This window comes from Manis pentadactyla, chromosome 16, assembly GCF_030020395.1.
Source record: "Manis pentadactyla isolate mManPen7 chromosome 16, mManPen7.hap1, whole genome shotgun sequence".
NCBI classification, from domain to species: Eukaryota; Metazoa; Chordata; class Mammalia; order Pholidota; family Manidae; genus Manis; species Manis pentadactyla.
Genome location: NC_080034.1, coordinates 47,306,308 through 47,327,279, shown reverse-complemented (window position 1 = coordinate 47,327,279; position 20,972 = coordinate 47,306,308).

Below are 20,972 nucleotides of genomic sequence, written 5' to 3'. Positions count from 1 at the left end.
TTTTCAGAGTTCGGCCTGTGACAGTGGACACCTGCTCAAATAGCCCACATCACCACCCCGATCCCGTCCACACCCCGGCCACCGTCTGCCCTGGACCGCTATGAAGCCGTCGGAAAGTAGCAGAGAATAAGCGCCTTTTTCAACTGCTAAGCTGAAGTCACCACATGCAAGCGATTGTCTGTCACTCAGGCTGCCTCAGCAAGGCCTTCTACCGAAATAGGCACACAAGCGAGCCTCTACAGCTCAGCAAGGGCAAGCGGTAAGCGGCAGACTTCATTCAAGGCGCCAAGGGTGCGGACGCACAGAACAGACACGGGGAGCACGTGGCAAGCTCAGTTTCAGCATCCACTCCAGCCCCGTGAACGATTTCCCGAACGGGGCATCCTGCACTGCTTCCTTTCAGCTACGTAAGCTGAACGCGAAGCTGACTTGCCCCCAATGCTGTCATTTCGAAGCATCCTGCTCTGCACCTCCCCGTGTGCCTTGTGCGTAAGGCCTAACTGAAGTCTGTGAGATACAGGGTGTACAGCGAGGACAGGCTTCTACTGCAATGTTTACCTCATTTTCCATGTCACATAGGAGCAGTTGGCGTGCAAGGGGAAAGCCACCTGCTGTTCTCTCAGGGAGGGACTCCTCGGTGCTCGGTGGATTGCGCCCCCGCAAGAGTCTGGCAGGAGGCTCCCCTGCAGCAGTTCCTGACACTGGACTACAGGGCATCTGCAGGGCATTGCTCTTACTCACCGGGACGAGGCGCCTCTGTGCGTCCTCCTCTAGCGCCCTCAGCAAACAAGGCCCTCCCGCAGGATGACAAACCTGTGGAGAAAACAAGACCGGCACGACAGGCTTTCCTCAGAGTGCTTGAATGCAGAAGTCTTAGGACTGCCCGTAAGCATTTAGCCTGAGAATCGTAGCAAAGGACGGCTTCTCCCTGCCGATCGCCAGGAGAGAGTTGTGCTGAACGTGGTCGGTTCAGGCTGACAGAGCTCCAAGCCAGAGCGGAGCTCTGTGCTCATGAGCGGACGATCTGCTGTAAGGAGCCCCGGCAGCATCTGCCCTTTAGTACACTTGCACGTCCCATTCACAACACACGTACCTCTCGGACTGGAAGCGCATTCACAGAGGACACCGCGCACACCTAGGTTTTGCCATCCCACTCTGTTGGAGTTTGGAGAAAACAACTGGAAGTGTTAGATCGTCAAGTCTGAGTTTAGGAACCCCACGACAGTTTCCATTGCAGGTTTGAATTCAGCTTCACTGGCCATAAAGAGCGGCGTACTTGACAGGGGCTCCTGGTGCTGCCTGCTTGTGGCCCATTGAGCAGAACGCCCATCGGCCCTTCCTCCAATGCTGTACAGAAAGCACCTTGCTCTGCTTCCACCCCGAGGCTGGGCAGAAGACCTCGTCACAGTATCCCACTGTCGGGCCGTACAAGTATATATAAGAAGCTCACCTCGCCACGTAGCAGTGTCGAGCTGGCGTTCTGGACATGACTGAGATGCAAGTCACTGGGACTGAGACCGCCTGAGAGCCTTCTCGGCGGGACCGCAGCTCGGAGGCTCAGGGACCCTCCGCCACCGGGCTGTGGAGAGGCTTTGCACGCACCTCTTGCTGCCCATGTTGCTTGCGGCCGGAAGCCAGTGTGCACCTGGTTTTCAGAGCTCAGCCTGTGGCGGGGGAGACCTGCTTATATAGCCCACCTCCCCGGCCCAACCCCGAACACGCCCCCGAAACCGTCTGCCCTGGACCTCTCTGAAGCCGCCGGACAGTAGCAGAGGAAAAGCGCCTTTTTCAACTGCCAAGCTGAAGTCACCACACGCAGGGGATTCTGTGTCAGCCAGGCTGCCTCAGCAAGGCCTCTGGGCTAAATGGCCACGCAAGCGGGCGTCTGCTGCTCAGCAAGAGAGAGCTGTACACGGCACACTTCATTCAAGGCGCCTAGAGTGCAGACGCACGGGACAGACCCGGAGAGCACGTGGCAAGCTCAGTTTGAGCATCCACTCCAGCGACGTGAATGATTTCCCGAAAGGGGCATCCTGCACTGCTTTCTTTCGCCCTCATAAGAGGAACCTGAAGCGGAATTGCCTCCACTGCTTGCATTTCGAAGCATGCTGTTGTGCACCTTCCCGTGTGCCTGGTGCTTGAAGCCTATCCGAAGTCTGCGATGTGGAGGGTGAACAGCGAGGACAGCCTTCTACTGCCATGTTTACCTAGTTTTCTATGTCACCTAGGAGAAAGTGACATGCAAGTGGAAAGCCGCCTGGTGTTCTCTCAGGGTCTCGTCATTGCTCGATGGATTGTGAACCCGCAAGAGTCTGGCAGGAGGCTCTCCTGCAGCAGTTCCTGACACTGGACTACAAAGGCATCTGCAGGGCATTGCTCTTACTCACCGGCATGAGGCGGCTCTGTGCGTCCTCTTCTAGCGCCCTCAGCGAACAAGGCCCTCCCGCAGGATGACAAACCTGTGGAGAAAACAAGCCCGGCACGACAGGCTTTCCTCAGAGTGCTTGAATGCAGAAGTCTTAGGACTGCCCGTAAGCATTTAGCCTGAGAATCGTAGAAAAAGGATGGTTTCTCCCTGCAGATCGCCCAGAGACAGCTGTGCTGCCCATGGTCGGTTCTGGCTGACGGAGTTCCAGCCCAGAGCGGAGATCTCTGCTCACGAGCGGACGATCAGCTGAAAGGAGCCCCAACAGCATCTGCCCTTAAGTACAGTTGCACGTCCCATTCACAGCACACGTATCTCTCGGACTGAAAGCGCCTTCACAGAGGACAGCACGCACACCTAGGTTTGCCCATCCCACTCCGTCGGGGTTTGGAGAAAGTAGCTGAAAGTGTTAGATCGTGAAGTCAGAGCTTAGGTACCGAACAACAATTTCGGTTGCAGGTCTGAATTCAGCTTCACTGGCCATAAAGAGCGGCATACTTGACAGAGGCTCCTGGTGCTGCCTGCCTCTGGCCCATTGAACAGAACGCCCATCCTCCCTTCTTTCAATGCGGTGCAGAAAGCACCTTGCTCTGCTTCCTCCCCTGAGGCTGGGCAGAAGACCTCGTCACAGTGTCCCACTGTCTGGCAGTACAAGTATATGTAAGAAGCTCACCTCGCCACGTAGCAGTGTTGAGCTGGCGATGTGGACATGTCCGGGCGGCAAATCACTGTGACTGAGACAGCCTGAGAGCCTTCTCGGCAGGACCGCAGCTCTGAGGCTTAGGGCCCCTCCGCCACAGGGCTGTGGAGAGGCTTCGCAGACACCACTTGCTGCCCATGTTGCTTGGGGCCTGAAGTCAGTGTGCGCCTGGTTTTCAGAGTTCGGCCTGTGACAGTGGACACCTGCTCAAATAGCCCACATCACCACCCCGATCCCGTCCACACCCCGGCCACCGTCTGCCCTGGACCGCTCTGAAGCCGTCGGAAAGTAGCAGAGAATAAGCGCCTTTTTCAACTGCTAAGCTGAAGTCACCACATGCAAGCGATTGTCTGTCACTCAGGCTGCCTCAGCAAGGCCTTCTACCGAAATAGGCACACAAGCGAGCCTCTACAGCTCAGCAAGGGCAAGCGGTAAGCGGCAGACTTCATTCAAGGCGCCAAGGGTGCGGACGCACAGAACAGACACGGGGAGCACGTGGCAAGCTCAGTTTCAGCATCCACTCCAGCCCCGTGAACGATTTCCCGAACGGGGCATCCTGCACTGCTTCCTTTCAGCTACGTAAGCTGAACGCGAAGCTGACTTGCCCCCAATGCTGTCATTTCGAAGCATCCTGCTCTGCACCTCCCCGTGTGCCTTGTGCGTAAGGCCTAACTGAAGTCTGTGAGATACAGGGTGTACAGCGAGGACAGGCTTCTACTGCAATGTTTACCTCATTTTCCATGTCACATAGGAGCAGTTGGCGTGCAAGGGGAAAGCACCTGCTGTTCTCTCAGGGAGGGACTCCTCGGTGCTCGGTGGATTGCGCCCCCGCAAGAGTCTGGCAGGAGGCTCCCCTGCAGCAGTTCCTGACACTGGACTACAGGGCATCTGCAGGGCATTGCTCTTACTCACCGGGACGAGGCGCCTCTGTGCGTCCTCCTCTAGCGCCCTCAGCAAACAAGGCCCTCCCGCAGGATGACAAACCTGTGGAGAAAACAAGACCGGCACGACAGGCTTTCCTCAGAGTGCTTGAATGCAGAAGTCTTAGGACTGCCCGTAAGCATTTAGCCTGAGAATCGTAGCAAAGGACGGCTTCTCCCTGCCGATCGCCAGGAGAGAGTTGTGCTGAACGTGGTCGGTTCAGGCTGACAGAGCTCCAAGCCAGAGCGGAGCTCTGTGCTCATGAGCGGACGATCTGCTGTAAGGAGCCCCGGCAGCATCTGCCCTTTAGTACACTTGCACGTCCCATTCACAACACACGTACCTCTCGGACTGGAAGCGCATTCACAGAGGACACCGCGCACACCTAGGTTTTGCCATCCCACTCTGTTGGAGTTTGGAGAAAACAACTGGAAGTGTTAGATCGTCAAGTCTGAGTTTAGGAACCCCACGACAGTTTCCATTGCAGGTTTGAATTCAGCTTCACTGGCCATAAAGAGCGGCGTACTTGACAGGGGCTCCTGGTGCTGCCTGCTTGTGGCCCATTGAGCAGAACGCCCATCGGCCCTTCCTCCAATGCTGTACAGAAAGCACCTTGCTCTGCTTCCACCCCGAGGCTGGGCAGAAGACCTCGTCACAGTATCCCACTGTCGGGCCGTACAAGTATATATAAGAAGCTCACCTCGCCACGTAGCAGTGTCGAGCTGGCGTTCTGGACATGACTGAGATGCAAGTCACTGGGACTGAGACCGCCTGAGAGCCTTCTCGGCGGGACCGCAGCTCGGAGGCTCAGGGACCCTCCGCCACCGGGCTGTGGAGAGGCTTTGCACGCACCTCTTGCTGCCCATGTTGCTTGCGGCCGGAAGCCAGTGTGCACCTGGTTTTCAGAGCTCAGCCTGTGGCGGGGGAGACCTGCTTATATAGCCCACCTCCCCGGCCCAACCCCGAACACGCCCCCGAAACCGTCTGCCCTGGACCTCTCTGAAGCCGCCGGACAGTAGCAGAGGAAAAGCGCCTTTTTCAACTGCCAAGCTGAAGTCACCACACGCAGGGGATTCTGTGTCAGCCAGGCTGCCTCAGCAAGGCCTCTGGGCTAAATGGCCACGCAAGCGGGCGTCTGCTGCTCAGCAAGAGAGAGCTGTACACGGCACACTTCATTCAAGGCGCCTAGAGTGCAGACGCACGGGACAGACCCGGAGAGCACGTGGCAAGCTCAGTTTGAGCATCCACTCCAGCGACGTGAATGATTTCCCGAAAGGGGCATCCTGCACTGCTTTCTTTCGCCCTCATAAGAGGAACCTGAAGCGGAATTGCCTCCACTGCTTGCATTTCGAAGCATGCTGTTGTGCACCTTCCCGTGTGCCTGGTGCTTGAAGCCTATCCGAAGTCTGCGATGTGGAGGGTGAACAGCGAGGACAGCCTTCTACTGCCATGTTTACCTAGTTTTCTATGTCACCTAGGAGAAAGTGACATGCAAGTGGAAAGCCGCCTGGTGTTCTCTCAGGGTCTCGTCATTGCTCGATGGATTGTGAACCCGCAAGAGTCTGGCAGGAGGCTCTCCTGCAGCAGTTCCTGACACTGGACTACAAAGGCATCTGCAGGGCATTGCTCTTACTCACCGGCATGAGGCGGCTCTGTGCGTCCTCTTCTAGCGCCCTCAGCGAACAAGGCCCTCCCGCAGGATGACAAACCTGTGGAGAAAACAAGCCCGGCACGACAGGCTTTCCTCAGAGTGCTTGAATGCAGAAGTCTTAGGACTGCCCGTAAGCATTTAGCCTGAGAATCGTAGAAAAAGGATGGTTTCTCCCTGCAGATCGCCCAGAGACAGCTGTGCTGCCCATGGTCGGTTCTGGCTGACGGAGTTCCAGCCCAGAGCGGAGATCTCTGCTCACGAGCGGACGATCAGCTGAAAGGAGCCCCAACAGCATCTGCCCTTAAGTACAGTTGCACGTCCCATTCACAGCACACGTATCTCTCGGACTGAAAGCGCCTTCACAGAGGACAGCACGCACACCTAGGTTTGCCCATCCCACTCCGTCGGGGTTTGGAGAAAGTAGCTGAAAGTGTTAGATCGTGAAGTCAGAGCTTAGGTACCGAACAACAATTTCGGTTGCAGGTCTGAATTCAGCTTCACTGGCCATAAAGAGCGGCGTACTTGACAGAGGCTCCTGGTGCTGCCTGCCTCTGGCCCATTGAACAGAACGCCCATCCTCCCTTCTTTCAATGCGGTGCAGAAAGCACCTTGCTCTGCTTCCTCCCCTGAGGCTGGGCAGAAGACCTCGTCACAGTGTCCCACTGTCTGGCAGTACAAGTATATGTAAGAAGCTCACCTCGCCACGTAGCAGTGTTGAGCTGGCGATGTGGACATGTCCGGGCGGCAAATCACTGTGACTGAGACAGCCTGAGAGCCTTCTCGGCAGGACCGCAGCTCTGAGGCTTAGGGCCCCTCCGCCACAGGGCTGTGGAGAGGCTTCGCAGACACCACTTGCTGCCCATGTTGCTTGGGGCCTGAAGTCAGTGTGCGCCTGGTTTTCAGAGTTCGGCCTGTGACAGTGGACACCTGCTCAAATAGCCCACATCACCACCCCGATCCCGTCCACACCCCGGCCACCGTCTGCCCTGGACCGCTCTGAAGCCGTCGGAAAGTAGCAGAGAATAAGCGCCTTTTTCAACTGCTAAGCTGAAGTCACCACATGCAAGCGATTGTCTGTCACTCAGGCTGCCTCAGCAAGGCCTTCTACCGAAATAGGCACACAAGCGAGCCTCTACAGCTCAGCAAGGGCAAGCGGTAAGCGGCAGACTTCATTCAAGGCGCCAAGGGTGCGGACGCACAGAACAGACACGGGGAGCACGTGGCAAGCTCAGTTTCAGCATCCACTCCAGCCCCGTGAACGATTTCCCGAACGGGGCATCCTGCACTGCTTCCTTTCAGCTACGTAAGCTGAACGCGAAGCTGACTTGCCCCCAATGCTGTCATTTCGAAGCATCCTGCTCTGCACCTCCCCGTGTGCCTTGTGCGTAAGGCCTAACTGAAGTCTGTGAGATACAGGGTGTACAGCGAGGACAGGCTTCTACTGCAATGTTTACCTCATTTTCCATGTCACATAGGAGCAGTTGGCGTGCAAGGGGAAAGCACCTGCTGTTCTCTCAGGGAGGGACTCCTCGGTGCTCGGTGGATTGCGCCCCCGCAAGAGTCTGGCAGGAGGCTCCCCTGCAGCAGTTCCTGACACTGGACTACAGGGCATCTGCAGGGCATTGCTCTTACTCACCGGGACGAGGCGCCTCTGTGCGTCCTCCTCTAGCGCCCTCAGCAAACAAGGCCCTCCCGCAGGATGACAAACCTGTGGAGAAAACAAGACCGGCACGACAGGCTTTCCTCAGAGTGCTTGAATGCAGAAGTCTTAGGACTGCCCGTAAGCATTTAGCCTGAGAATCGTAGCAAAGGACGGCTTCTCCCTGCCGATCGCCAGGAGAGAGTTGTGCTGAACGTGGTCGGTTCAGGCTGACAGAGCTCCAAGCCAGAGCGGAGCTCTGTGCTCATGAGCGGACGATCTGCTGTAAGGAGCCCCGGCAGCATCTGCCCTTTAGTACACTTGCACGTCCCATTCACAACACACGTACCTCTCGGACTGGAAGCGCATTCACAGAGGACACCGCGCACACCTAGGTTTTGCCATCCCACTCTGTTGGAGTTTGGAGAAAACAACTGGAAGTGTTAGATCGTCAAGTCTGAGTTTAGGAACCCCACGACAGTTTCCATTGCAGGTTTGAATTCAGCTTCACTGGCCATAAAGAGCGGCGTACTTGACAGGGGCTCCTGGTGCTGCCTGCTTGTGGCCCATTGAGCAGAACGCCCATCGGCCCTTCCTCCAATGCTGTACAGAAAGCACCTTGCTCTGCTTCCACCCCGAGGCTGGGCAGAAGACCTCGTCACAGTATCCCACTGTCGGGCCGTACAAGTATATATAAGAAGCTCACCTCGCCACGTAGCAGTGTCGAGCTGGCGTTCTGGACATGACTGAGATGCAAGTCACTGGGACTGAGACCGCCTGAGAGCCTTCTCGGCGGGACCGCAGCTCGGAGGCTCAGGGACCCTCCGCCACCGGGCTGTGGAGAGGCTTTGCACGCACCTCTTGCTGCCCATGTTGCTTGCGGCCGGAAGCCAGTGTGCACCTGGTTTTCAGAGCTCAGCCTGTGGCGGGGGAGACCTGCTTATATAGCCCACCTCCCCGGCCCAACCCCGAACACGCCCCCGAAACCGTCTGCCCTGGACCTCTCTGAAGCCGCCGGACAGTAGCAGAGGAAAAGCGCCTTTTTCAACTGCCAAGCTGAAGTCACCACACGCAGGGGATTCTGTGTCAGCCAGGCTGCCTCAGCAAGGCCTCTGGGCTAAATGGCCACGCAAGCGGGCGTCTGCTGCTCAGCAAGAGAGAGCTGTACACGGCACACTTCATTCAAGGCGCCTAGAGTGCAGACGCACGGGACAGACCCGGAGAGCACGTGGCAAGCTCAGTTTGAGCATCCACTCCAGCGACGTGAATGATTTCCCGAAAGGGGCATCCTGCACTGCTTTCTTTCGCCCTCATAAGAGGAACCTGAAGCGGAATTGCCTCCACTGCTTGCATTTCGAAGCATGCTGTTGTGCACCTTCCCGTGTGCCTGGTGCTTGAAGCCTATCCGAAGTCTGCGATGTGGAGGGTGAACAGCGAGGACAGCCTTCTACTGCCATGTTTACCTAGTTTTCTATGTCACCTAGGAGAAAGTGACATGCAAGTGGAAAGCCGCCTGGTGTTCTCTCAGGGTCTCGTCATTGCTCGATGGATTGTGAACCCGCAAGAGTCTGGCAGGAGGCTCTCCTGCAGCAGTTCCTGACACTGGACTACAAAGGCATCTGCAGGGCATTGCTCTTACTCACCGGCATGAGGCGGCTCTGTGCGTCCTCTTCTAGCGCCCTCAGCGAACAAGGCCCTCCCGCAGGATGACAAACCTGTGGAGAAAACAAGCCCGGCACGACAGGCTTTCCTCAGAGTGCTTGAATGCAGAAGTCTTAGGACTGCCCGTAAGCATTTAGCCTGAGAATCGTAGAAAAAGGATGGTTTCTCCCTGCAGATCGCCCAGAGACAGCTGTGCTGCCCATGGTCGGTTCTGGCTGACGGAGTTCCAGCCCAGAGCGGAGATCTCTGCTCACGAGCGGACGATCAGCTGAAAGGAGCCCCAACAGCATCTGCCCTTAAGTACAGTTGCACGTCCCATTCACAGCACACGTATCTCTCGGACTGAAAGCGCCTTCACAGAGGACAGCACGCACACCTAGGTTTGCCCATCCCACTCCGTCGGGGTTTGGAGAAAGTAGCTGAAAGTGTTAGATCGTGAAGTCAGAGCTTAGGTACCGAACAACAATTTCGGTTGCAGGTCTGAATTCAGCTTCACTGGCCATAAAGAGCGGCGTACTTGACAGAGGCTCCTGGTGCTGCCTGCCTCTGGCCCATTGAACAGAACGCCCATCCTCCCTTCTTTCAATGCGGTGCAGAAAGCACCTTGCTCTGCTTCCTCCCCTGAGGCTGGGCAGAAGACCTCGTCACAGTGTCCCACTGTCTGGCAGTACAAGTATATGTAAGAAGCTCACCTCGCCACGTAGCAGTGTTGAGCTGGCGATGTGGACATGTCCGGGCGGCAAATCACTGTGACTGAGACAGCCTGAGAGCCTTCTCGGCAGGACCGCAGCTCTGAGGCTTAGGGCCCCTCCGCCACAGGGCTGTGGAGAGGCTTCGCAGACACCACTTGCTGCCCATGTTGCTTGGGGCCTGAAGTCAGTGTGCGCCTGGTTTTCAGAGTTCGGCCTGTGACAGTGGACACCTGCTCAAATAGCCCACATCACCACCCCGATCCCGTCCACACCCCGGCCACCGTCTGCCCTGGACCGCTCTGAAGCCGTCGGAAAGTAGCAGAGAATAAGCGCCTTTTTCAACTGCTAAGCTGAAGTCACCACATGCAAGCGATTGTCTGTCACTCAGGCTGCCTCAGCAAGGCCTTCTACCGAAATAGGCACACAAGCGAGCCTCTACAGCTCAGCAAGGGCAAGCGGTAAGCGGCAGACTTCATTCAAGGCGCCAAGGGTGCGGACGCACAGAACAGACACGGGGAGCACGTGGCAAGCTCAGTTTCAGCATCCACTCCAGCCCCGTGAACGATTTCCCGAACGGGGCATCCTGCACTGCTTCCTTTCAGCTACGTAAGCTGAACGCGAAGCTGACTTGCCCCCAATGCTGTCATTTCGAAGCATCCTGCTCTGCACCTCCCCGTGTGCCTTGTGCGTAAGGCCTAACTGAAGTCTGTGAGATACAGGGTGTACAGCGAGGACAGGCTTCTACTGCAATGTTTACCTCATTTTCCATGTCACATAGGAGCAGTTGGCGTGCAAGGGGAAAGCCACCTGCTGTTCTCTCAGGGAGGGACTCCTCGGTGCTCGGTGGATTGCGCCCCCGCAAGAGTCTGGCAGGAGGCTCCCCTGCAGCAGTTCCTGACACTGGACTACAGGGCATCTGCAGGGCATTGCTCTTACTCACCGGGACGAGGCGCCTCTGTGCGTCCTCCTCTAGCGCCCTCAGCAAACAAGGCCCTCCCGCAGGATGACAAACCTGTGGAGAAAACAAGACCGGCACGACAGGCTTTCCTCAGAGTGCTTGAATGCAGAAGTCTTAGGACTGCCCGTAAGCATTTAGCCTGAGAATCGTAGCAAAGGACGGCTTCTCCCTGCCGATCGCCAGGAGAGAGTTGTGCTGAACGTGGTCGGTTCAGGCTGACAGAGCTCCAAGCCAGAGCGGAGCTCTGTGCTCATGAGCGGACGATCTGCTGTAAGGAGCCCCGGCAGCATCTGCCCTTTAGTACACTTGCACGTCCCATTCACAACACACGTACCTCTCGGACTGGAAGCGCATTCACAGAGGACACCGCGCACACCTAGGTTTTGCCATCCCACTCTGTTGGAGTTTGGAGAAAACAACTGGAAGTGTTAGATCGTCAAGTCTGAGTTTAGGAACCCCACGACAGTTTCCATTGCAGGTTTGAATTCAGCTTCACTGGCCATAAAGAGCGGCGTACTTGACAGGGGCTCCTGGTGCTGCCTGCTTGTGGCCCATTGAGCAGAACGCCCATCGGCCCTTCCTCCAATGCTGTACAGAAAGCACCTTGCTCTGCTTCCACCCCGAGGCTGGGCAGAAGACCTCGTCACAGTATCCCACTGTCGGGCCGTACAAGTATATATAAGAAGCTCACCTCGCCACGTAGCAGTGTCGAGCTGGCGTTCTGGACATGACTGAGATGCAAGTCACTGGGACTGAGACCGCCTGAGAGCCTTCTCGGCGGGACCGCAGCTCGGAGGCTCAGGGACCCTCCGCCACCGGGCTGTGGAGAGGCTTTGCACGCACCTCTTGCTGCCCATGTTGCTTGCGGCCGGAAGCCAGTGTGCACCTGGTTTTCAGAGCTCAGCCTGTGGCGGGGGAGACCTGCTTATATAGCCCACCTCCCCGGCCCAACCCCGAACACGCCCCCGAAACCGTCTGCCCTGGACCTCTCTGAAGCCGCCGGACAGTAGCAGAGGAAAAGCGCCTTTTTCAACTGCCAAGCTGAAGTCACCACACGCAGGGGATTCTGTGTCAGCCAGGCTGCCTCAGCAAGGCCTCTGGGCTAAATGGCCACGCAAGCGGGCGTCTGCTGCTCAGCAAGAGAGAGCTGTACACGGCACACTTCATTCAAGGCGCCTAGAGTGCAGACGCACGGGACAGACCCGGAGAGCACGTGGCAAGCTCAGTTTGAGCATCCACTCCAGCGACGTGAATGATTTCCCGAAAGGGGCATCCTGCACTGCTTTCTTTCGCCCTCATAAGAGGAACCTGAAGCGGAATTGCCTCCACTGCTTGCATTTCGAAGCATGCTGTTGTGCACCTTCCCGTGTGCCTGGTGCTTGAAGCCTATCCGAAGTCTGCGATGTGGAGGGTGAACAGCGAGGACAGCCTTCTACTGCCATGTTTACCTAGTTTTCTATGTCACCTAGGAGAAAGTGACATGCAAGTGGAAAGCCGCCTGGTGTTCTCTCAGGGTCTCGTCATTGCTCGATGGATTGTGAACCCGCAAGAGTCTGGCAGGAGGCTCTCCTGCAGCAGTTCCTGACACTGGACTACAAAGGCATCTGCAGGGCATTGCTCCTACTCACCGGCATGAGGCGGCTCTGTGCGTCCTCTTCTAGCGCCCTCAGCGAACAAGGCCCTCCCGCAGGATGACAAACCTGTGGAGAAAACAAGCCCGGCACGACAGGCTTTCCTCAGAGTGCTTGAATGCAGAAGTCTTAGGACTGCCCGTAAGCATTTAGCCTGAGAATCGTAGAAAAAGGATGGTTTCTCCCTGCAGATCGCCCAGAGACAGCTGTGCTGCCCATGGTCGGTTCTGGCTGACGGAGTTCCAGCCCAGAGCGGAGATCTCTGCTCACGAGCGGACGATCAGCTGAAAGGAGCCCCAACAGCATCTGCCCTTAAGTACAGTTGCACGTCCCATTCACAGCACACGTATCTCTCGGACTGAAAGCGCCTTCACAGAGGACAGCACGCACACCTAGGTTTGCCCATCCCACTCCGTCGGGGTTTGGAGAAAGTAGCTGAAAGTGTTAGATCGTGAAGTCAGAGCTTAGGTACCGAACAACAATTTCGGTTGCAGGTCTGAATTCAGCTTCACTGGCCATAAAGAGCGGCGTACTTGACAGAGGCTCCTGGTGCTGCCTGCCTCTGGCCCATTGAACAGAACGCCCATCCTCCCTTCTTTCAAGGCGGTGCAGAAAGCACCTTGCTCTGCTTCCTCCCCTGAGGCTGGGCAGAAGACCTCGTCACAGTGTCCCACTGTCTGGCAGTACAAGTATATGTAAGAAGCTCACCTCGCCACGTAGCAGTGTTGAGCTGGCGATGTGGACATGTCCGGGCGGCAAATCACTGTGACTGAGACAGCCTGAGAGCCTTCTCGGCAGGACCGCAGCTCTGAGGCTTAGGGCCCCTCCGCCACAGGGCTGTGGAGAGGCTTCGCAGACACCACTTGCTGCCCATGTTGCTTGGGGCCTGAAGTCAGTGTGCGCCTGGTTTTCAGAGTTCGGCCTGTGACAGTGGACACCTGCTCAAATAGCCCACATCACCACCCCGATCCCGTCCACACCCCGGCCACCGTCTGCCCTGGACCGCTCTGAAGCCGTCGGAAAGTAGCAGAGAATAAGCGCCTTTTTCAACTGCTAAGCTGAAGTCACCACATGCAAGCGATTGTCTGTCACTCAGGCTGCCTCAGCAAGGCCTTCTACCGAAATAGGCACACAAGCGAGCCTCTACAGCTCAGCAAGGGCAAGCGGTAAGCGGCAGACTTCATTCAAGGCGCCAAGGGTGCGGACGCACAGAACAGACACGGGGAGCACGTGGCAAGCTCAGTTTCAGCATCCACTCCAGCCCCGTGAACGATTTCCCGAACGGGGCATCCTGCACTGCTTCCTTTCAGCTACGTAAGCTGAACGCGAAGCTGACTTGCCCCCAATGCTGTCATTTCGAAGCATCCTGCTCTGCACCTCCCCGTGTGCCTTGTGCGTAAGGCCTAACTGAAGTCTGTGAGATACAGGGTGTACAGCGAGGACAGGCTTCTACTGCAATGTTTACCTCATTTTCCATGTCACATAGGAGCAGTTGGCGTGCAAGGGGAAAGCCACCTGCTGTTCTCTCAGGGAGGGACTCCTCGGTGCTCGGTGGATTGCGCCCCCGCAAGAGTCTGGCAGGAGGCTCCCCTGCAGCAGTTCCTGACACTGGACTACAGGGCATCTGCAGGGCATTGCTCTTACTCACCGGGACGAGGCGCCTCTGTGCGTCCTCCTCTAGCGCCCTCAGCAAACAAGGCCCTCCCGCAGGATGACAAACCTGTGGAGAAAACAAGACCGGCACGACAGGCTTTCCTCAGAGTGCTTGAATGCAGAAGTCTTAGGACTGCCCGTAAGCATTTAGCCTGAGAATCGTAGCAAAGGACGGCTTCTCCCTGCCGATCGCCAGGAGAGAGTTGTGCTGAACGTGGTCGGTTCAGGCTGACAGAGCTCCAAGCCAGAGCGGAGCTCTGTGCTCATGAGCGGACGATCTGCTGTAAGGAGCCCCGGCAGCATCTGCCCTTTAGTACACTTGCACGTCCCATTCACAACACACGTACCTCTCGGACTGGAAGCGCATTCACAGAGGACACCGCGCACACCTAGGTTTTGCCATCCCACTCTGTTGGAGTTTGGAGAAAACAACTGGAAGTGTTAGATCGTCAAGTCTGAGTTTAGGAACCCCACGACAGTTTCCATTGCAGGTTTGAATTCAGCTTCACTGGCCATAAAGAGCGGCGTACTTGACAGGGGCTCCTGGTGCTGCCTGCTTGTGGCCCATTGAGCAGAACGCCCATCGGCCCTTCCTCCAATGCTGTACAGAAAGCACCTTGCTCTGCTTCCACCCCGAGGCTGGGCAGAAGACCTCGTCACAGTATCCCACTGTCGGGCCGTACAAGTATATATAAGAAGCTCACCTCGCCACGTAGCAGTGTCGAGCTGGCGTTCTGGACATGACTGAGATGCAAGTCACTGGGACTGAGACCGCCTGAGAGCCTTCTCGGCGGGACCGCAGCTCGGAGGCTCAGGGACCCTCCGCCACCGGGCTGTGGAGAGGCTTTGCACGCACCTCTTGCTGCCCATGTTGCTTGCGGCCGGAAGCCAGTGTGCACCTGGTTTTCAGAGCTCAGCCTGTGGCGGGGGAGACCTGCTTATATAGCCCACCTCCCCGGCCCAACCCCGAACACGCCCCCGAAACCGTCTGCCCTGGACCTCTCTGAAGCCGCCGGACAGTAGCAGAGGAAAAGCGCCTTTTTCAACTGCCAAGCTGAAGTCACCACACGCAGGGGATTCTGTGTCAGCCAGGCTGCCTCAGCAAGGCCTCTGGGCTAAATGGCCACGCAAGCGGGCGTCTGCTGCTCAGCAAGGGAGAGCTGTACACGGCACACTTCATTCAAGGCGCCTAGAGTGCAGACGCACGGGACAGACCCGTAGAGCACGTGGCAAGCTCAGTTTGAGCATCCACTCCAGCGACGTGAATGATTTCCCGAAAGGGGCATCCTGCACTGCTTTCTTTCGCCCTCATAAGAGGAACCTGAAGCGGAATTGCCTCCACTGCTTGCATTTCGAAGCATGCTGTTGTGCACCTTCCCGTGTGCCTGGTGCTTGAAGCCTATCCGAAGTCTGCGATGTGGAGGGTGAACAGCGAGGACAGCCTTCTACTGCCATGTTTACCTAGTTTTCTATGTCACCTAGGAGAAAGTGACATGCAAGTGGAAAGCCGCCTGGTGTTCTCTCAGGGTCTCGTCATTGCTCGATGGATTGTGAACCCGCAAGAGTCTGGCAGGAGGCTCTCCTGCAGCAGTTCCTGACACTGGACTACAAAGGCATCTGCAGGGCATTGCTCTTACTCACCGGCATGAGGCGGCTCTGTGCGTCCTCTTCTAGCGCCCTCAGCGAACAAGGCCCTCCCGCAGGATGACAAACCTGTGGAGAAAACAAGCCCGGCACGACAGGCTTTCCTCAGAGTGCTTGAATGCAGAAGTCTTAGGACTGCCCGTAAGCATTTAGCCTGAGAATCGTAGAAAAAGGATGGTTTCTCCCTGCAGATCGCCCAGAGACAGCTGTGCTGCCCATGGTCGGTTCTGGCTGACGGAGTTCCAGCCCAGAGCGGAGATCTCTGCTCACGAGCGGACGATCAGCTGAAAGGAGCCCCAACAGCATCTGCCCTTAAGTACAGTTGCACGTCCCATTCACAGCACACGTATCTCTCGGACTGAAAGCGCCTTCACAGAGGACAGCACGCACACCTAGGTTTGCCCATCCCACTCCGTCGGGGTTTGGAGAAAGTAGCTGAAAGTGTTAGATCGTGAAGTCAGAGCTTAGGTACCGAACAACAATTTCGGTTGCAGGTCTGAATTCAGCTTCACTGGCCATAAAGAGCGGCGTACTTGACAGAGGCTCCTGGTGCTGCCTGCCTCTGGCCCATTGAACAGAACGCCCATCCTCCCTTCTTTCAATGCGGTGCAGAAAGCACCTTGCTCTGCTTCCTCCCCTGAGGCTGGGCAGAAGACCTCGTCACAGTGTCCCACTGTCTGGCAGTACAAGTATATGTAAGAAGCTCACCTCGCCACGTAGCAGTGTTGAGCTGGCGATGTGGACATGTCCGGGCGGCAAATCACTGTGACTGAGACAGCCTGAGAGCCTTCTCGGCAGGACCGCAGCTCTGAGGCTTAGGGCCCCTCCGCCACAGGGCTGTGGAGAGGCTTCGCAGACACCACTTGCTGCCCATGTTGCTTGGGGCCTGAAGTCAGTGTGCGCCTGGTTTTCAGAGTTCGGCCTGTGACAGTGGACACCTGCTCAAATAGCCCACATCACCACCCCGATCCCGTCCACACCCCGGCCACCGTCTGCCCTGGACCGCTCTGAAGCCGTCGGAAAGTAGCAGAGAATAAGCGCCTTTTTCAACTGCTAAGCTGAAGTCACCACATGCAAGCGATTGTCTGTCACTCAGGCTGCCTCAGCAAGGCCTTCTACCGAAATAGGCACACAAGCGAGCCTCTACAGCTCAGCAAGGGCAAGCGGTAAGCGGCAGACTTCATTCAAGGCGCCAAGGGTGCGGACGCACAGAACAGACACGGGGAGCACGTGGCAAGCTCAGTTTCAGCATCCACTCCAGCCCCGTGAACGATTTCCCGAACAGGGCATCCAGCTACGTAAGCTGAACGCGAAGCTGACTTGCCCCCAATGCTGTCATTTCGAAGCATCCTGCTCTGCACCTCCCCGTGTGCCTTGTGCGTAAGGCCTAACTGAAGTCTGTGAGATACAGGGTGTACAGCGAGGACAGGCTTCTACTGCAATGTTTACCTCATTTTCCATGTCACATAGGAGCAGTTGGCGTGCAAGGGGAAAGCCACCTGCTGTTCTCTCAGGGAGGGACTCCTCGGTGCTCGGTGGATTGCGCCCCCGCAAGAGTCTGGCAGGAGGCTCCCCTGCAGCAGTTCCTGACACTGGACTACAGGGCATCTGCAGGGCATTGCTCTTACTCACCGGGACGAGGCGCCTCTGTGCGTCCTCCTCTAGCGCCCTCAGCAAACAAGGCCCTCCCGCAGGATGACAAACCTGTGGAGAAAACAAGACCGGCACGACAGGCTTTCCTCAGAGTGCTTGAATGCAGAAGTCTTAGGACTGCCCGTAAGCATTTAGCCTGAGAATCGTAGCAAAGGACGGCTTCTCCCTGCCGATCGCCAGGAGAGAGTTGTGCTGAACGTGGTCGGTTCAGGCTGACAGAGCTCCAAGCCAGAGCGGAGCTCTGTGCTCATGAGCGGACGATCTGCTGTAAGGAGCCCCGGCAGCATCTGCCCTTTAGTACACTTGCACGTCCCATTCACAACACACGTACCTCTCGGACTGGAAGCGCATTCACAGAGGACACCGCGCACACCTAGGTTTTGCCATCCCACTCTGTTGGAGTTTGGAGAAAACAACTGGAAGTGTTAGATCGTCAAGTCTGAGTTTAGGAACCCCACGACAGTTTCCATTGCAGGTTTGAATTCAGCTTCACTGGCCATAAAGAGCGGCGTACTTGACAGGGGCTCCTGGTGCTGCCTGCTTGTGGCCCATTGAGCAGAACGCCCATCGGCCCTTCCTCCAATGCTGTACAGAAAGCACCTTGCTCTGCTTCCACCCCGAGGCTGGGCAGAAGACCTCGTCACAGTATCCCACTGTCGGGCCGTACAAGTATATATAAGAAGCTCACCTCGCCACGTAGCAGTGTCGAGCTGGCGTTCTGGACATGACTGAGATGCAAGTCACTGGGACTGAGACCGCCTGAGAGCCTTCTCGGCGGGACCGCAGCTCGGAGGCTCAGGGACCCTCCGCCACCGGGCTGTGGAGAGGCTTTGCACGCACCTCTTGCTGCCCATGTTGCTTGCGGCCGGAAGCCAGTGTGCACCTGGTTTTCAGAGCTCAGCCTGTGGCGGGGGAGACCTGCTTATATAGCCCACCTCCCCGGCCCAACCCCGAACACGCCCCCGAAACCGTCTGCCCTGGACCTCTCTGAAGCCGCCGGACAGTAGCAGAGGAAAAGCGCCTTTTTCAACTGCCAAGCTGAAGTCACCACACGCAGGGGATTCTGTGTCAGCCAGGCTGCCTCAGCAAGGCCTCTGGGCTAAATGGCCACGCAAGCGGGCGTCTGCTGCTCAGCAAGAGAGAGCTGTACACGGCACACTTCATTCAAGGCGCCTAGAGTGCAGACGCACGGGACAGACCCGGAGAGCACGTGGCAAGCTCAGTTTGAGCATCCACTCCAGCGACGTGAATGATTTCCCGAAAGGGGCATCCTGCACTGCTTTCTTTCGCCCTCATAAGAGGAACCTGAAGCGGAATTGCCTCCACTGCTTGCATTTCGAAGCATGCTGTTGTGCACCTTCCCGTGTGCCTGGTGCTTGAAGCCTATCCGAAGTCTGCGATGTGGAGGGTGAACAGCGAGGACAGCCTTCTACTGCCATGTTTACCTAGTTTTCTATGTCACCTAGGAGAAAGTGACATGCAAGTGGAAAGCCGCCTGGTGTTCTCTCAGGGTCTCGTCATTGCTCGATGGATTGTGAACCCGCAAGAGTCTGGCAGGAGGCTCTCCTGCAGCAGTTCCTGACACTGGACTACAAAGGCATCTGCAGGGCATTGCTCTTACTCACCGGCATGAGGCGGCTCTGTGCGTCCTCTTCTAGCGCCCTCAGCGAACAAGGCCCTCCCGCAGGATGACAAACCTGTGGAGAAAACAAGCCCGGCACGACAGGCTTTCCTCAGAGTGCTTGAATGCAGAAGTCTTAGGACTGCCCGTAAGCATTTAGCCTGAGAATCGTAGAAAAAGGATGGTTTCTCCCTGCAGATCGCCCAGAGACAGCTGTGCTGCCCATGGTCGGTTCTGGCTGACGGAGTTCCAGCCCAGAGCGGAGATCTCTGCTCACGAGCGGACGATCAGCTGAAAGGAGCCCCAACAGCATCTGCCCTTAAGTACAGTTGCACGTCCCATTCACAGCACACGTATCTCTCGGACTGAAAGCGCCTTCACAGAGGACAGCACGCACACCTAGGTTTGCCCATCCCACTCCGTCGGGGTTTGGAGAAAGTAGCTGAAAGTGTTAGATCGTGAAGTCAGAGCTTAGGTACCGAACAACAATTTCGGTTGCAGGTCTGAATTCAGCTTCACTGGCCATAAAGAGCGGCGTACTTGACAGAGGCTCCTGGTGCTGCCTGCCTCTGGCCCATTGAACAGAACGCCCATCCTCCCTTCTTTCAATGCGGTGCAGAAAGCACCTTGCTCTGCTTCCTCCCCTGAGGCTGGGCAGAAGACCTCGTCACAGTGTCCCACTGTCTGGCAGTACAAGTATATGTAAGAAGCTCACCTCGCCACGTAGCAGTGTTGAGCTGGCGATGTGGACATGTCCGGGCGGCAAATCACTGTGACTGAGACAGCCTGAGAGCCTTCTCGGCAGGACCGCAGCTCTGAGGCTTAGGGCCCCTCCGCCACAGGGCTGTGGAGAGGCTTCGCAGACACCACTTGCTGCCCATGTTGCTTGGGGCCTGAAGTCAGTGTGCGCCTGGTTTTCAGAGTTCGGCCTGTGACAGTGGACACCTGCTCAAATAGCCCACATCACCACCCCGATCCCGTCCACACCCCGGCCACCGTCTGCCCTGGACCGCTCTGAAGCCGTCGGAAAGTAGCAGAGAATAAGCGCCTTTTTCAACTGCTAAGCTGAAGTCACCACATGCAAGCGATTGTCTGTCACTCAGGCTGCCTCAGCAAGGCCTTCTACCGAAATAGGCACACAAGCGAGCCTCTACAGCTCAGCAAGGGCAAGCGGTAAGCGGCAGACTTCATTCAAGGCGCCAAGGGTGCGGACGCACAGAACAGACACGGGGAGCACGTGGCAAGCTCAGTTTCAGCATCCACTCCAGCCCCGTGAACGATTTCCCGAACGGGGCATCCAGCTACGTAAGCTGAACGCGAAGCTGACTTGCCCCCAATGCTGTCATTTCGAAGCATCCTGCTCTGCACCTCCCCGTGTGCCTTGTGCGTAAGGCCTAACTGAAGTCTGTGAGATACAGGGTGTACAGCGAGGACAGGCTTCTACTGCAATGTTTACCTCATTTTCCATGTCACATAGGAGCAGTTGGCGTGCAAGGGGAAAGCCACCTGCTGTTCTCTCAGGGAGGGACTCCTCGGTGCTCGGTGGATTGCGCCCCCGCAAGAGTCTGGCAGGAGGCTCCCCTGCAGCAGTTCCTGACACTGGACTACAGGGCATCTGCAGGGCATTGCTCTTACTCACCGGGACGAGGCGCCTCTGTGCGTCCTCCTCTAGCGCCCTCAGCAAACAAGGCCCTCCCGCAGGATGACAAACCTGTGGAGAAAACAAGACCGGCACGACAGGCTTTCCTCAGAGTGCTTGAATGCAGAAGTCTTAGGACTGCCCGTAAGCATTTAGCCTGAGAATCGTAGCAAAGGACGGCTTCTCCCTGCCGATCGCCAGGAGAGAGTTGTGCTGAACGTGGTCGGTTCAGGCTGACAGAGCTCCAAGCCAGAGCGGAGCTCTGTGCTCATGAGCGGACGATCTGCTGTAAGGAGCCCCGGCAGCATCTGCCCTTTAGTACACTTGCACGTCCCTTGCACAACACACGTACCTCTCGGACTGGAAGCGCATTCACAGAGGACACCGCGCACACCTAGGTTTTGCCATCCCACTCTGTTGGAGTTTGGAGAAAACAACTGGAAGTGTTAGATCGTCAAGTCTGAGTTTAGGAACCCCACGACA